The sequence below is a fragment of the Microcebus murinus genome, chromosome 7, assembly GCF_040939455.1.
Source record: "Microcebus murinus isolate Inina chromosome 7, M.murinus_Inina_mat1.0, whole genome shotgun sequence".
NCBI lineage: Eukaryota > Metazoa > Chordata > Mammalia > Primates > Cheirogaleidae > Microcebus > Microcebus murinus.
This window is the reverse complement of record NC_134110.1, coordinates 40,750,523-40,768,764: the sequence shown is the minus strand read 5'-3', so window position 1 is coordinate 40,768,764 and position 18,242 is coordinate 40,750,523. Positions and strand designations below refer to the sequence as shown.

The 18,242-nt window shown below is 39.0% G+C and overlaps 1 long non-coding RNA gene across 1 annotated transcript; it reads right to left on the bottom strand.

Annotated features, from left to right (window-relative positions):
• Window positions 1-5,825: 5,825 nt before the first annotated feature.
• Window positions 5,826-17,806, bottom strand: LOC105882741 (uncharacterized). The gene is made up of 3 exons (XR_002224470.2): window positions 17,735-17,806; window positions 6,219-6,279; window positions 5,826-6,028 (listed from the first exon to the last, which is right to left on the bottom strand). It is a non-coding gene; the product is annotated as an uncharacterized LOC105882741 (long non-coding RNA).
• Window positions 17,807-18,242: the final 436 nt, after the last annotated feature.

Below are 18,242 nucleotides of genomic sequence, written 5' to 3'. Positions count from 1 at the left end.
TTAGTCACATATGGATAGAGCATCTGTGTGACTGACCTCAGCTACTCAGACTTCAGCCTCCCAGATGTCAAATTGATACTGTATAGCCCAAAGCCCAGGCACACAAAAATAAGCATTCAACACGGATAAGATCATAAGCACAAACATATGGTCCAAGGCCTCAGGTATCCAAAGACACTCTTACTAGGCAGGTATTCCAAGGACTCAGAGGTGTTTTTCTGGGAGATTATTGAGGGTCAGTTCTGAAGATCTTCAGAATATGCAGGATTTGGGGGACACAGGGCTGATGAATGAACCCTTTACTGTGCACCACCACTCTTTCCACCCTAAACCATACCATATTGTAGATTGGTATAGCAGGAAATACTCTCTGAGGTCACTGGGAGTTTAGTCTAAATCCCATTGTTTTGTATGAATGGAAAGTGAGGTTCAGAGGAAAAAAATCACTTTTAACAGGAAGCCTTCCATGATGCTCCACAGATAGATGTGTTGCTTCCGCCTATGAACCTAATAGTTCTTAAAAACAACTATCACTTACTGAGTGCCTTCTAGGCTCCACATACTGGGCTAAGTGGTTTTCATTAATTATCTCAATGCCAACTGCTGTTGTCGATATTTGCATTCAAGTTTTGTCTCCTCCACTAGATGGTGAATTCCTCCAAGGTAGCCTCTGTGACTTATTCATCCAGGTACCCTTAGGGCCTAGCACAGTGCCTGGCACAGAGTAGCTGTTTGAGAAGCACTGATGGAACACATGCACAAATGAGTAAATATGTTGCCCTGCAGCAGCAGGTAAATACTGTCAGAAGACAGAATGAGAATTACAGTTTCCTCCTGTGTAATTCCTCTGAGCAATACTGAGAAAACCAGACTAAAACGGTGATGCTTATCCTGACACCTCTGAGAGAACAGGGACTGTCTATGGATAATCCTCCATTGGATCATCCACAGATATGATAAACAGAATGAAACAAAATCATTAGCTATCAGCACTAGACATATTACAAAATACCAGTTATTAATAATGAAAACTGCTTGAATTTCCCCTAAGATGTCGTGTTGCTTCTTACCTGTGTGCCTTTGTCTCTCTAGTTTTCCAGCTTGTTTTAATTTCAACAGTCAACACAGCTTAGTCTAAAAATAAGACTCTTACTCTGGTATTTTTAGGTAGTACATGGAATTGTGACATAAAAGCAATTTAGGGAAAACCCAAATAACACTTATATCAAGGCAAAATGTACTACAGGAAAATTAGTTCTAAATACCGTTCAGGAGACCACTTATAGCTAAGTTTGTTCATTCTATAAAACATGAATAACCAGTTTATAAACATTTTAAGAATTAGCTAAACATTTCCATGTAAATGTGTATATAAAGTTACAAAAGTTTTGAGGACACGTCTTAAATGCACTTGATTTTGGCAGGTCTTTTTGACAAGGCCATCTAAAGACAGTGATACTGTACTCAGCTCTTATCTGTTCGGGAAAATAATTGATTTAGGAAATGGAGAAGGAGCTGAAGACTACTCCCTGTCCCTCCAGTGCACCCTCAGAAGAAATTTATGATTCCAAAAGGAAGCAGTGAAGCCAGTGAAGACTCTGCTGGATGCCAAATCTCTTCAGACACATCAAATAAATTTAAGGTAGTTATTTTAAAAGCTCTTCAAGTAGCTGAACATGCTGGCACTCACTCACCACTTGTCAAAACTTGTGCCTAATTCTTAGGATTGCCATGGGCCTTCCTGACAGCAGCATCACATCTTGGTGTAAGAACAGGGGAGCTTTCACCCAGTGCATGTGAGAAATCAATGAGAAGACAAAAAGGAACCTACCGTGACCCACCCATCTCAAGTTGTCTCCACTGCCTATCTTACATCAACAGTGCTGTTGGTTGCCAGAGGACACTTCCTTCTTCCACCTGTTCCTACTTTTTGACCTTTACCAATTATGATGCATTCACTTCTCAAACTCTTTGCCAAAGAATTAAAAAGAAGAAGTCCAGTGGATTTTCTAACTGAACATCATCAAGGTAAAGAGAGGAGAGTGAGAGGGAAAATGTTCTCATGATTCCCCTTCACCAATGATGCCAGTCTCTTTTCTAGATGACTCTAGATGGCATCACCTTGTGCCATCTCCTCTCCGAGAATCTAAGTTCTACCTAATCATTGAGGCTTAGCATGCAGGCTTCCCCATCCATGAAGCCGTCGCTGATCATTCCACCACTGCTAAATTTATCCTACCCATCGGAAAACCTGAGCAGACAAGGCACAGCTTATCACCTAACTCTAGAATATGGCTGTCTCCTTTTTTGTGTCATTTGGTGTTTTGCTTTATATTCACATTGGAATTATTGAATTTGATCTAAAACTATGTGATATGGAAAGAGAGTATAGCAAAGTGAAATAATATGGGATTTGGAGTCAGGGAGACAGATTTAAATCTCAACTCCACCACTTGGTAGCAATATTAGGAATTGACTTAAAAAAAAAAAAAAACACCTTGGCCTAACATAGAGATTATGTTATCTTTCTATGTTATCTTCCCCACATAACTAAAAGTCCAGAAAGGAAAACTGGGACTGGTGCAGCTGTTCAAGATGTGATCAAGACCCCAGGCTCCTCTGACTAATTGCTCCTCTCTCCTGAGTGTGCTTCACTTGCTGTCTCCGGCTTGTAGCCTTGTGGTTGCAAGAGGTCTACTGAAGCTAGGCATTACCTCTAGGTCCTAAAAAGAAAAGAACAGGAAAGACAACTGCAATTAAAACAAGATGAGGTGGCCCATTTTTAATCATGAAAGCAAACGTTTTCCTGGAATGCACAGAGCAGACTTCCTCTTGCATGCCATTGACTAGAACTGCTTTTAATGACTCCATTGGCTGGAAGAGGGCTGGGGAGAAAGGCACTCAAGAAAGTTAATTAACCTCTTTTAAACCCAAAGTTCCAAGTCTTGAAGCTAAGAGAAACAATGCCTGCCTTATAGGGGTTTCTGAGAATTGGTGAATTTCTCACAGTGAGTGGCACATAGCAGGTACTCAGCAATTTTCCTAACAAAAGAATAAAAGGAAAAAATACATAGTGTAATTGTCAACCACCTATGATCTCAGCACACATACAAAAAGCACCATTTACAGAGTTTACTTTGAGCTAATCACCGTGCAAGGCTCAGTAAACTAAAAAAAAATATTTAAAAGATAATCTTTGCAATCAAGGAGTGACAATCCAGCAGGAAGAACACATGTGTAGATACACAAGTTCAGTGAAATGTGACAACCTGCTGGGATGACTGTATTGCACAGGAAAATGGGAGCATAGAAGAGAAAAAGACCAATAGTACCTGTAGGACTTAGGACATAGAGAGCGCTTCATGGAGGAAGTGACAAATGACTGGGACATAAGGAAGGTGTAAGAGTTGTCTGGGTGAAGAAAACAGATTCAGGAGGAGAAATCTGCCTATGTAAAAGGCACACGGATAAGAAAAAGCCGGCCAATTTCATGGTAAGGCACAGCTACAAATTATGGGGAGAGATTAAGGATGACACACTTTCTTTCATGAAAGGTACTGGGGCAGGAGTAATGCATGTGCTAGGAAGCTTTTGACAGGGCTCCCAGTGCTTCCCAGCTCCTGGGATTGGCATCCTTGTGGAAACCTCACCCATGTATGGGCTGGATCTAGTGACTTGTGAGAATACAGCAAAAGTGATGGAATATGACTGCCACAATTAGGTTATAAAAGACGATGACTTTCATCTTGTAGGTATTCTTTCTCTCCATGTATCTTCTCAAATGATGGAGAGATCACATAGCAAAGAACCAAGAGCAGCCTACAGCCAATAGCCAGCAAAAATTGGAGGATCACCTTCAGCTCACCAGTCTATGAGAAACTAAATCCTGCCAACAATCACCTGCATAAACTTGGAAGCAGATCCTGCCCCTGTGCAAAGCTGAGATGGCTGCAGCCTCAGCTGATATCTTGATTGCAGCCTGTGAAAGATCCTAAAGCCAAGGACCCTGCTAAGCCATGCTTGGATTCCTGGCTCGCAGAAACTCTGAGATAATAAACTGTTGTTGTTTTAAGCCACTAGGTTTTGGAGCAATGTGTTACATAGCAAAAGACAACTAGTACAGTTACCAAGATTTTATCAAACATCCCTATGGTACGTTGCTATTGACATACTTCCCATCTAAGAAACTCTAATTGATTAAATTGATCCTATTATCTTCAAACACAATGCCTGTTCTGACTGGTCCTCCCCACCATTGACTATCATTGCATGCTCGCCAGAAATGCCCTCCCCACTCCTTTTCTACCACACGAAGTTTTAACACCTACAAATCCTACATTAACTGCCACAACTTCCAAGGAGCATTCTCTGCTCTTTCTAGATATTACTAGATTCCTCTGAATTACTGCATCTTTGGCTTGCAGCTAATGCTCTCCCACTTGATTACTTAATGGACTTCGTGTAGTTTTGTATTTCAGTTGTTTTATCCCATGCGTTATCCTCTAACGTGTGCAATCTGGTCTATCTAAGGACTTTGTAGATTTCTACAAACCATCTTGACCAATTTATTTCCCTTTGCAGGCCCCTGGGAAAATAACAATATTATTTATCTAGAATTGTCCAAACATACAAATAATAAGAGGATTTCTAACATCTATTCACTCAACTAGTATTTATGTTGCTGATCTAGGCACCAAGAGGATTAAAAGGGATTTTAAAAAATGGTCCCTTCTCTTCAGCAACAAATAATCCAGCACAAAAAAATAATAAATTGCTCTAACTGACCTCACTACAAGGTTAATTGTATAGGTTCTTTGTGAAAGGTATAAGGGCATAGAGCTATGGATGTCACAGATGGGTTCCCTGGGACAAAGGCAATAAGATGCAGTTTGACATGCAGGATGTTTATGAAGGATCACCCTTGAGATCAAGCCCTGAGGAGAAGGAAGGAGAGCAGAAGTGGACAGAGGGAGGAACTAAGACACAACATAGATCCAACCCTGGACTCAAGGAAAGCCGTGGGAAGCTCTGGAGCTAGCCTGGCCCTCCAAAGCAGCCCTGTGATGGGCTGAGATGGCCAATCCTATGTACCCTATTTCAATCATTCCTTGAAGGTGGACAGACCAGAAGGGAGATGAACTAGGGCAAGTCAGCTCTCTCCAGCTGAGGCATCTCTGAAGGGCTGACAGCCCTCCCAAGATGCAAGCCCTTCCGTGAAAGGGAATCTGGGCATCACAGAGCCCATTAAATGTGGGGAGGAAGAAACAGTGAGTGCAGACAATGCATGTACAAGATTGATGGGGAGGAGAAAGGGCAGTAACTAGAAGGTGTTGGCTTGAGGGAGGGTGCTGGTGGCCCTGCCATGTTTCCTTCTTCTGTTATAAGATAGGCCCAGCCAGCCAGTACAGAGGGGGAAGTTTACTATTTAGGAGGAAAGGAGGATGTAAAAAGCAAACCAAAGCAGACTTATTTTTCTTTTGTCCATGCCCATGTAGAACTTTCTACGCCTCAAGTATAGCACTTAGTTCATATGATATACTTACTCCCCCCACTATACTGTGATCTACACAAAAGCAGGGGCCCAAATACTTTTCAAGTTTTATTCTCTGCATTTGGAAGTATCTAAAGCACATAGTATGTAATTGTTGAGTCATTGAATTGAACATTAAAAAATGGAAAAACCTAAATCTCTGAGATTTTGTTATTTTTTTACTTAAATAAGGATGATTAAACATTATACATTTTTAAAAGTAACAATAATATCTCTTACCTACTGTGTAAGTGCGTGTTTCTACTCGTGTGGGGCAGGAGAAAAGGCACAGATGTTTCTTGCCATAATTATATTAGATAATTAACAGACCCAGATTCTGGTGGTCCCCAGGAGCTTGTCAACTCATTATATAAATAAGAAAATCCAAATTGATACATATGCAGCTGAGGAGTTTAGATGTATGATGAGATTTTGAGACATCTCAAGTTGTAACGACTTTCTTCTGTATAATGTCTTTTCTCTCCTTTGATGTATCTGCTGTGAAAGATGATTAACACTCAGCTTATTGGCTTGGAAACCAAATAAATCAATGTTGTTTTCTTTAAACCTAGGGAGTTCACAAGGAACAGTTTTTACAAAATTTATTTAGCTTTAATAATCTCCAATGGACAGATCTTTACAATTGATCTGCCCAGGGTCAGGGAAGAATGAGGAAAACTCTTCTTACCGTTAACCTTCTTGGGGCCTTTATTTCTTGTTGGTGTTTGTGCTGTTTGTTTCCTCTGTGGCTGAAACGAAAAGCAGCATTACAAGAAAGATTTGTCTGTGGCTTTCATTCTTGGAACACCAGAGGAATGTAAAAGAAGGTGTATTAATGGAAGAGCATCATTCCAGATCCTTGTAATTCTCCATAGATGCATCTAATCCAGTCTGGTATGTGGTAAAAGAATACTGATTAGGGAAGAGAATCTTTAATATGAGCCTGTGCAATGCTCACCCTTTGGAGAGTTCATGATTATGTAAATCTCTGATTCTATATCGAGGGATTTGAATACATGCTGCACAACAGTAAAATACCAAATAGATTGTTTCATTCCAAGTTTTAGACTCTCAGTACTTACATTTAAGGAGAAATTGCAACAAAAAATTGAAATGTATTTGGGGAAGTTTGGAATGCCAGTTCTGAGTACAGCATAGGACTTATCTACTAAAATGAAGGGAACTGTTGAAATGTCTTCAAGATTGTTGCAAGATAGAAACAGAGAGCCAGAAAATTAAGTCATTTTGTAATCAACACATTAGCATTTATGCAAGTTTTTGGCCAACTTAAAGTGATCCCTTTGAGAAACTACAAACTTATTTTCACAAAGTTGCCATTACTGAGAACATTTTGGGTGTTCCTCTTCTGGAACTCTTTTTAGAGCATGAAACATCTTAACACTTGTGGCAGTAACTAGATCATCACGCTCAAAAAGTGAGTTTATTTTTTGATGTTTATTTATCCATTTGAAATTGTCAAAAGTCGCTCAGAGCTGAGCTTAAAGTCCTTGAGTGACCAAGGTGGGTCACAGCTCTAGTCTGACATTGACTTTATGCACTAAATTACTTGGTAGTAATTTAGTAAATAAGAAGGTAGCTCCTTGAGAGGATTGAAGAAATACTCTGAACAAGGGAAGATAAACAGGAGTAAATATGTGGCCTCCCCAAGAGAAGTACTTTAGAAGAGAAAAAAATACAATCATAAATATAGGCCCAGCCATGTTTACTGAAAAGCCCTGTTGTTCATTCATCTACAAACTTAGCAGCTCAGTCAGCAAGCATTATTGATCACCTACCAAAGCCTGAGCACAGTTCTAGATGCTGCAAGGATTCGAACAAATATGACCCAGTCTCTTTCCTGGACTGCACATGGTCTAGTTGCTGAGACAGGCATTTTAATGGAGTGTTATAGAAACTAGGAAAGTTCTTTGATGGAGAATTCAAACAAATATGACCCAGTCTCTTTCCTGGACTGCACATGGTCTAGTTGCTGAGACAGGTATTTTAATGGAGTGTTACAGAAACTGGGAAAGTTCTTTGATAGAGACATGCACAAGCATCACAGCATCACACAGGACTATGACTAGAAAAATCCCAGGTTCACAACCTATTTTGAACCATTATACTTTTGGCAGTCTGGTGAAACTTATTAACTCCTTACATAAATAATGTTCTTACATGCACAATATAAAATGCATAGGATTACAGGGAAACTAATCATATGGAAATATAGTTATATAATGCTTTTTATTTAAATGTTTTTAAATTAACTTATGAAATAAGATCAAGCAGTGAGCCTAATAACTACTATTGTTACAAAATGGTGAAGGGCTTAGTAAAAATGTTGAGACACCAGCAACAACTGTAATGTGATATTGAAGATATTTGTGCTTTCTATTGGTGGCAAATCACAAAGACTACTAATACTGGTAGGATTAGTTAACTACAATTGTAACTAAGGGAAATGATCAATTTCACTTAGAGGCTAATGAAAATACAAATAATTTTTCTATCTTCAGACCCCCTGAATTCTATCCATGGATCCCCTGGGAGATGATAAACCCATGTTAAAGACCCTTGTCTAGTGGACAATGACCAAGCCAAGCCTTAAATTAAGGGCTAGGAAAAGGAGTCTTCATAGAGCTATGAGGGAAGACCCTGGGGGCTGTGTAAGCAAAGAGCATCTGGGAGAAAAGTCAGCCTGAGGGAAAAGCCAGGGTAGATACACTTGCTCAAGTGACACAGTCTTGAACATGAGAGGTGAAGTAAAATCTTTAACACATCATGATGTCTATATTCTGCCTTTGTTTCCAAACCTAGTCTTCGTGAAGACTCAGGTTTCACTCCTGTGTAGCCAAGAAGTATTATGTTTAAATGATTTTTCTTTTAATGGAAAGAATGGTTTCACCAAAGACCTGTGTTTCCACTCTGTTATAAAAGTCCATCGTAAAGCTTTTGTACCTTCACATCTGAGCCTCCAGAGCAAAAGTGGCAATGACCATGCTTGGGATCAATGGCAGAAGCAAGCAGTGTGCTTGCTGGAGCTGCTGGCACCAAGGGCACTAAAGGATTTCCCAGAGATATTGCAAAGACCCTAGCAAGCCCAGAGTGAGCCAGTGGGAAAACATGGGGACCATCTGCTACTATAGAAAGACTTCATGAGCATGTTGAGAATGCCACTAGAGACAATGGTACAACCTCGAGAGGGACCTATGACTTATAGTAAGTCATGACTCCCTTGATAGGTGGGGTAACAGTTTCTGGAATGCTAGATATTAACTCAGTCTCATTTGTACAAGTAAGCAGTGCCAGTCTTGACAGATATAAACTACCCAGGCAAAGAATTGCTGAAAATGCAGTGACATCAAGCATAAACTACCTATACACAATGTCTTGGATGTTCTTTACCTGTCTGCCCTCCAGAACTCCCCAGACTAGCTAAAGGTACCCTGCTACTTACTACCTCTGTTCTTGCCTATATGTCTTTGGAGTTCTCTTTGCCCACCTATTACTGACACTTGTTACTGCTAATCAAATGGACTCCACTGCTACTCACCCACAAGTAGCTCAATACTCTCCCCAGGGTTGTTAGCAACTTGTGAGATAAGGTGGGGAAGGGGCTTGGCAAACCCACCAAATCCTTGCACATGCTCTGTTCTTGAGTCAGCATTATATCTCAGGATGAGGATTAGATAGACCACAATCAATTAGAACAAATATTGATATTATATCAGTTGGTGTACTCATGGCATAAGACAAAGGACCCTTGGCCCTTGGCGCCTTGACACTTGGTTCAGTCACCATGGAAAATGCAGAAATCAATTCCCCAGACACAGAAGGGCAAAGAGGAGCAGAAAAGAAGCTGAGTGAGGAATTCTGTCTCCACTCTACCTCCAGCCAGCAGGCTCAAAAGAAGCCCATCTTTCACTGCTCATCTGATGACCGCCCAGAGGTCTGCTCAGAGTTCACACACTATCGATGCATGGCCTCTCACCTGCCAAGGCTTGGATATAAATTATTCACAGTTGTGTCTAATAAACAGACAAATTCACCAACACTAATTTACTCATGATCTCTTTGGGTCACAGGGTCATGTTTTGAATGCAGACTTCTTCTTTTCAATTTACTGTGAGGCTGTTTTTATCTAGATCAGGGGTCCTCAAACTTTTTAAACACGGGGCCAGTTCACTGTCCCTCAGACCATTGGAGGGCCAGACCCAGACTATAGTTAAAAAAAAAAACTATGAACAAATTCCTATGCACACTGCACATATATTATTTTGAATTTAAAAAACAAATGGGCAAAAACACTCGCATGTGGCCCGTGGACCGTAGTTTGAGGACGCCTGATCTTGATCCTCTTCCTTATAAGTTTTGCAATCTGAGTTCTCTCAATTTTAGATGCTGTTGATGGTTTTCTGGTGTCCCCTGTGGGCTGCATTGTGTCTGCACTTGCTCAGTGTAGATGGTGTCTCCAGCCGGGAAAGTTTGGGCCCTTTTCAGTTATGACCAAGGCTTCCATAGCATAAGGCCACCAACTCAGTGGAAAAGGAGTGTGAGAAGGGAGAGGAATGCAATGGCAGACACTGTGCCTTAATTCAGCTCTCCTCTCCCCATCTTCCGTAACAGATTTTTCCTTTAATTTTAAAAACTTTTTTTCCCTCACATTCAAATTATTTTTCTGTCTTCCTCATGGAATGGACACTGTTTGGGAGTCAGGGACTGGCTAACTTTTCTGAAAACAGAGGCTCTATGTTCACATCTTGGTTGTGCCAAATACTGACTTTGGACATATATGTTTCTCCATATGCAAAATAGGGATAATGAATTAACTCTTACTGGTGTATGAAGATTATGTGTGATCATGTATATGAGAGTTCTCTGTTAAGCATAAAGCACTTTACAAATGTAAGGGCTTAATATTGTTATAATGGTATTCATCATTATACCGTTCACGTGACCTAGCATTGGGCTGTACATCTCAATAAGTGCTCATTCCATGTGGCTGAAATGAGTAATGGACAATAACTAAGGGCAGATTTGATTTCAGTGTTGCAGATGTCAATTGGCAGTGATTCTATCACAGAATACTACCTTGTCCTGGTCTTGCAGACAAATGAGAACATAGCAGCCCATGAGACTTGGGGCCCTCCGTCATACTTCCCCTGGACTTCCCACAGCCACCAGTCATAGCAGCAGAAGAGTGGGCGACTGGCAGTGTCAGGAAGCTAGAGCTAAATCATATTCCACAGTATGTGTTGGTATGCAGTCCGATGGCGTGTTTCTACTTATCTAAATCCATATCCCTCTATTATTTTACAGACTTGTTCTTTGGAGTTGGTGTGGCGCTTGGAGACAATGGTTTAGCCTGGTAAAAAGAACACAACTTGGGAATTCAAATCCCAGCTCTACCTTATGCTAACGGTGAGACTTCAGGCATATTTCTTCTCTTGCCTAAACCTCAGTTTTCTCATCTGTAAAATAGTGATAAAGATAACCTACCTCAGAGGCTGCTAGAGGAATGGACATAATATATGTGAAGAACCTAGCAAAATTCCTGGCAGGCTGCTAGCACTTAGTCAATCATAGTCATTTTTTTTATTTCGGCATATTATAGGGGTACAGATTTTAAGGTTTCAATAAATGCCCTTTCCTCCCTCCCCCCACAAGTCTGAGTCTCCAGCATGACCATCCCCCAGATGGTGCACATCTCACTCATTATGTATGTATATATCCGCCCCCTCCCCCTCCCACCTGCCCAATACCCTATTACTGTAGTACCTATGTGTCCACTTAGGTGCTGCTCAGTTAATACCAGTTTGCTGGTGAGTACATGTGGTGCTAGTTTTTCCATTCTTGGGAAACTTCACTTAGTAGTATGGGTTCCAGCTCTAACCAGGAAAATATAAGTTGTGCTATATCACCGTTGTTTCTTAGAGCTGAATAGTACTCCATGGTATACATATACCACATTTTATTAATCCATTCTTGGATTGATGGGCACTTGGGCTGTTTCCACAGCCTTGCAATTATGAATTGTGCTGCTATAAACATTCAAGTGCAGGCGTCTTTTTTGTAGAGTGTCATTGGATCTTTTGGGTAGATGCCCAGTACGTAGTCATTTTTATTTTCACATAGATTTGAATTTATTGCATTGGATGGTCTTGCACTTGTTTCATTTGTTTATCTTACCCTATTTTTCTGTCCTCTCTGGTTTCAATTGAGTATTTTACGCAATTTTATTTCCTTTCTTAGAATATGACTCTCTGTATTCACCTGACTCTCCAGATTTAGCATGGTGGTTTGCTGTTTGACTGCAGTTCTCTGATGGATATGACAAAAGTCATTGATTTTCAGTTTGTTCAGATTTTTTATTGTTGTAAGGATGGACGTGATGACTTCCAAGTTCTTTTATTGGAAAAAAAAAAACACTTTAATGAGGTCTACATACAAAAAGCTATGAATGTTTAATGTCTACAACTTGATGAGTTTGGAGATAAATATATATCTGTTAAACCATCACCAAATCAATGTCATAAACATATCCATCATCTCTAGAAGTTTCCCTTTGCTCTTCTTATATATTTATTTTTTTGAGATAAGAATACTTGTCATAAGATCTACCCTGTTAGCAGCATTGTTTTAAAGTATACAATACAGTATTTCTAACCATAGGCACTATGATGTACAGTAGATTTTTAGGACTTATTCATTTTGTATAAATTAAACTTTGTACCTTTTGATCAACTCTTCCTCATTTTCCCTTTGTCTATCTTCTAGGAACTATTATTTCATTCTCTGCTTCTATGAGTTTGAATATTTATATTCCTCATATGAGTGAGATCATGTAGTATTTGTTCTTCTCGGACTTATTTTACTCAGCATACTGTCTTCCAGGTTCATCCATGTTGTTGCAGATGGCAGAGTTTCCTTCTTTTTAAAGGTTGAGCAACATTCCATTGTATGTAGATATTACATTTTCTTTATCCATTCATCCATCAAGGGACATTTAGGTTGCTGGATTCACATCCAGCTCTGATACTAATCCCTGCAAAAATACTCAAAGAGTAAGGATCCTACCTTCTCAAAGCGAGTTGCCATTTCAGGACACCATTAAAGTACCTCTGGTTTACTTCTCTTAGAACTAAGCATGGATGTGACTTGCTTTCCTTTAGTGTGAACAAATTCACAGAGATACAGGCATCAAAATGGGAAACATGATAAGAAATGTTAGCTAATGTGTTTGCAACCATTTTTCCTTGTTTTCTCTGACAATAACTGCCTTAAGGTGGATGATATTAACTCCATTTAAACACTAGGTAAACTTCAGTTGTGACTTCTTCAAAACTCACAAACTGAGACTAGATCCTAGGTTCTGCTCTCACATCTTTTACTCTTTGATTTATACGTGCTATCCCAAGTCTTCCTGTATTTATTTTGAAATGCACAAAGTGTCCATTATATACCAGTGAAAGATACAAGGAAGATTTCCAGATATTTCAAATCAATTCTTCCAAATATCCCAATACGATAGGGGCATGGTTATATTAAGCCATGATTACCATGAGATGGGTTAGTGCTGTGTTAGAGGCATAAAGGGAGAAAGGGAAGAAATATTTGTCAAGCCAATGTAATATGCCTAGTGCCACACCAGACACTCTCACCTGTGATTCTATTATTTTCTCAAACTCTGAAAAACTACGTATTTTCATCTCCAGTATATAGATAAAGTGGGGCAAGGATGCTATGTATGCTGTTAAATGGCAAACGGCTGGTTAGCGGAGAAGCTGGGCTTCAAACTTAAGTTTTCCTGGCATCAGAGTTCATGTTCTTTCTATAAAACTACTGCAACAACCTGACTCTGTGATGTCTGTGCTTGGTTAAACTTGAAATATCAACATTTATTTTACTAGGCACTTTACATGTTTTAGCTAATTAAATGCTCCTAACAATCCTAAGAGTTAGGTACTGTTACTACATCTGGTGTACTGATAAGGAATCTGAGTGCTAACTTCCCAGACGAAAGTACCACAACTAGTCACTACCACGTTGGCATTCATATTCGTGCAATTTGGTTCCGATGCCCATGCTAGTAACCATTACATCATTATACATGGTTTAACCTGTAAGAATGAGCTTATTTGGTCAGAATATTTCCAAAAATGTCCCAGAGAAATGCTAAGGACAGATATGGACAGAGGGTGGAAACAGGAGATCAATTTGTTTTGCCTGCAAGCCTCATGAAAAATTGCACATTTCATGATTAGAAGATTGGGAGGGTTCAGATCACAAAGGCCATGCATCCCATGATAGGTGACTTTTCTGAGGAGTTTTAATCAGGGGAAGAGCATGCATTACTTTTGCATTTTCGAAAGTTATTTCTGGCATAGGCAAGAGAGGTAAAACTAGATCTTCTCAGTAGTTCATGGTAAGTTTACTGGGATACTGTTCTTACAGCAGCTCAGCTACCCTCTCCTCCTGCCTCTCCCTTTCTCAAAGCCTACACTTTGTGGAGCACATACTGGTAACAAGTCACTGCCATTCCATCTATTGGCTGAGGAAAGAGAAGATCATTCTTGTCTGAAATCTTCGTCACTGTTTTGATGGCTGTTATACAGAAAGCTGACATCTCTATTGAGTTATCTGCTTTGACACCTCGCTCACTAGTTTTTAAGACATTTTAATTATCTCAAAGATTTCATTAGCATGCATGAACAGAATCATAGGCTCTTCAATGTCTAGAATGCTTACATCATTTATGTTATTCTTGACAATGTGAGTGACCTGTACTCAGGTCTGTGCTGAATATCACCTCTGCACAAATCGTTTAATGTCTTGGTTTTCTTAGTTCTCTTCATGGCTATTCTTCATGATTAATCCGAATAATTTGGTAATCTGAAAATGAGTCTACTTGGCTGCCGGCATCTTCTTTCTGATCATTAACCGATACATTGAAGAGTCACGTCTCTGTCTCCAAAGTTGGTGAGGGCATGTTTCTTTCCATCTCTTAGGTTTGCTCAGATCCATGACAGGACTTTTTATCTTGCATGAGTTTCCAAGTGCAGAATTGGAAAAAGACTTGATCAGAAGTCATGTAATTTAGAAAACTACAAGCTGTCGCAGAAAGGCAGGATTTTGGGCATTATGTCTGAGGCATAGGGCACTATGAGTTCTAAATGGAGTTTTTCAAGAGCATTAATAAGGAACAGGACTCAGAGATGACAATTAATAATAATATGAATAAATAAGTCAGTAATTGCCACATATTGAGTAACTACTGTGTGCTGAGGCACTTTGATTGACATTTTATTATATTAACTTATTTAACCCACTAAGAAGAGAATATTCCTAACTCCAACTTTTTAATTAGAAAACTGAAGCCCAGAGAATACAATGTGACTAAAGTTAATAACTAAAAGATCTGAAATTTGAACACAGAGCTTTAATAGCAAAGTCTTTCTGATAATTATGAGTATGAAAGAAATGCTGATTGAAGGATGTAAAGAGGGAAGAATTCACTTGTTTGTAAATAGGTTAATCATTGAATGATAAAGTCTCAGTCATCTGCACTTGGGAGACAGGCTACATATTATAAATGGAAAGAGGAACACAATTTATTTTTTTATTTTTTATTTTTTTAATTTAATTTAATTTAGTTTTTTTCCAGCATATCATGGGGATACAAATGTTAAGGTTACGTATGTTGCCCATGCCCCACTCTTGAGTCAGAGCTTCAAGCATGTCCATCCCCCAGTTGGTGCACATCGCATTCATTATATATATATATATATATATATATATATATATATATATACACACATATATATATATTTGTATATATACCTATCCCCTCCCCCGCCACCTGCCCGCCACCCGATAAATGTTATTCCTATATGTCCACTTAGGTGTTGATCAGTTAATACCAATTTGCTGGTGAGTACATGTGGTGCTTGTTTTTTCATTCTTGGGATAATTCACTTAATAGAATGGGTTCCAGCTCTATCCAGGAAAATACAAGAGGTGCTATATCACCATTGATTTTTATAGCTGAATAGTACTCCATGGTATACATATACCACATTTTATTAATCCATTCATGTATTGATGGGCACTTCAGTTGTTTCCACATCTTTGCAATTGTGAATTGTGCTGCTATAAACATTCGAGTGCAGGTGTCTTTTTCATAGAGTGACTTTTGTTCTTTTGAGTAGATGCCTAGTAATGAGATTGCTGGATCAAATGGTAGATCGACTTGTATCGCTTTAAGGTATCTCCATATTGCTTTCCACAGAGGCTGACCTAGTTTGCAGTCCCACCAGCAATGTAGGAGTGTTCCTATTTCTCCACATCCATGCCAACATTTGTTGTTTTGGGACTTGTTAATAAGGGCCATTCTTACTGGAGACAAGTGATCTCTCATTGTAGTTTTGATTTGCATTTCCCTGATGATTAGAGATGTTGAGCATTTTTTTATATGTCTGTTGGCCATTATTCTGTCTTCTTTTGAAAAGTTTCTGTTCATGTCCTTTGCCCACTTTTTGATAGGGTTCTTTGTTTTTTCTGTGCTGATTCCCTGAGTTCTAAATAGATTTTAGTTATCAGCCCTTTATCGGATGTGTAGCTTGAGAATATTTTCTGCCATTCTGTGGGTTGTCTGTTTGCTCTCTTGACAGTTTCTTCTGACAGCTGTACAGAAGCTTTTTAATTTGATCAGATCCCATTCATTTATTTTTGTTGCTGCTGTGATTGCCTTTGGGGTCTTCTTCATAAATTCTTTCCCTAGGCCAATGTCCAGAAGAGTATTTCCAGTGTTTTCCTCTACAATTCTAATAGTTTCACACCTAAGATAGACTGATGTTGATATTGTATGCGACTTTGAACAATGTCAGTGAGGAACTCTCAAGGCATATTTATCATTTTTTACATGCTGACAATGCTTAGAGTATTGAGGACTTGCCAGTCTTAATCTCCTTCTACTCTGGTCATTGTTTTAAGCAACCTGAAATAGTTAGGATGTGTTAGCTGGGAGTTGCTAATATTTCCTTCAGTGCAGTGAAGCACATTTTTCTATAATTCTAGAGATCCTGGTTCCATCTAGTCTTGAGGATGGCCATCAAAGTACTATTTTTGTTGTGATGGTTCAAGATAAAGTTTTCCGTTTGCATTTTTACTATGTTCTCAAGTCTCACTTTGTTGGAGTAGGCACAGTCACATCTCAGGGCTTGTGCACCACTAATTGAGACATCTGGGAGGAAGAGTAGATGGCAAAGGATTACCTTTTGTTTAACACTTGCTATATTCTGGGCACACTATTAGATTCCTCACATACATTACTTCGTTTACTCCTCACACAAAAATCCTATGAAGTAGATATTGCTCTGATTTTTCAGGTAAAGAGACTGATATTTAGAGATTACTTGACAGTGGTCACACAGTTCTTAGGGATGGAAAAAAGATCATTGGTTGATATTTAGCTTATTTCTTTCAGTCTCTCATTATCTTCTAGAAGGGTTTTATTAGGTCAAGTATTATTTCACTCATCTCTCTCATCTTCTTTCCTTCTGTCCTTTTTTTCTCTCGGTTTCTCCCCTTCCTTCCTTTTTTCCTCCATCTTTTCTTTGTTGAGTAATCAGATGAAAGACTTTTGACAGATGCTTTTTGTATCCTTTCATTTTATAATATTTTCAGGCACCCTTTTCAAATGAATGAGCACTAAAATAGCAATTTGCACAAATGTCAGCTGACGCCATCTCTGTTTGCCATGACTTTTCCAAAAAAATTAAATTTGGTAAGTCTTTTCCCCCATTGTTTTGGCTTGAGTTTTATGGGTGCCATTTCAAATGATTTTACCCATTCCTCAACATGGCCTTGTCTCAGGCATATGTCTAGGGAGTTTGATGTTGGAGAAATATTGCTTATCAACAAGTCAGTAACTATCAGAGCTGTAGAGGATGCTTACATAACATTTTTAGAAAAGGAGTCAGATTAGGAGAGATGAAGTCTGTTCCTTTATTCCTAAAACAGAGCCATTAATGATATTTACCCAATAAGTGATTAGGAGTATTAAATAAATTAATATTTGTAAAGTATTTAGAATTATGCCTAGCACATGAAAACATCATAGAGAGTTTTTAAAAATATATGTAATAACTTTTCTCATTTCATAGAATTGGAAAGGCGGCATTGATTTCTGAATAAACATACCTGGATTCCAATCCTAGTTCACTTGTATCATTTTTGTCAGGTCACCTGACCTCTTAGAGGGACAGTTTACTCAATCTTGAAAACATGTGTGAAGATTTTGACTTTGTAGTGGTATTGTGAGGTTGTATGAGGTCACACAGGCAAAGTGTACAGTCCCTGACAGGCCCAGCATGTGAGACCTATCATTAGATCCAATGTCAGAAGCAGTGAACCTGAGCTCCTTGCCAACTTAATCCTTTTTATAAATCTTGAAACATTTACAGGATGGCAAAGAAAAGAGATTTCATATCTATAATATAACTAGTTCCTACAGGGTCTGGGGGTGGAATGTTGAATATAGCTTAATCCAACTCCAGAAAACCCATATAATTTGAAAAAGAAACATATTCCAGACACTTTCTTCCTGTTGGCATCATCATCACTTAGCACATTGTCATTATCTGAGCTTTATTAGTATTCTCCATAAATCATAAGGCTGGGTAAGCTGACTTCTATGTTTGCATTTGGA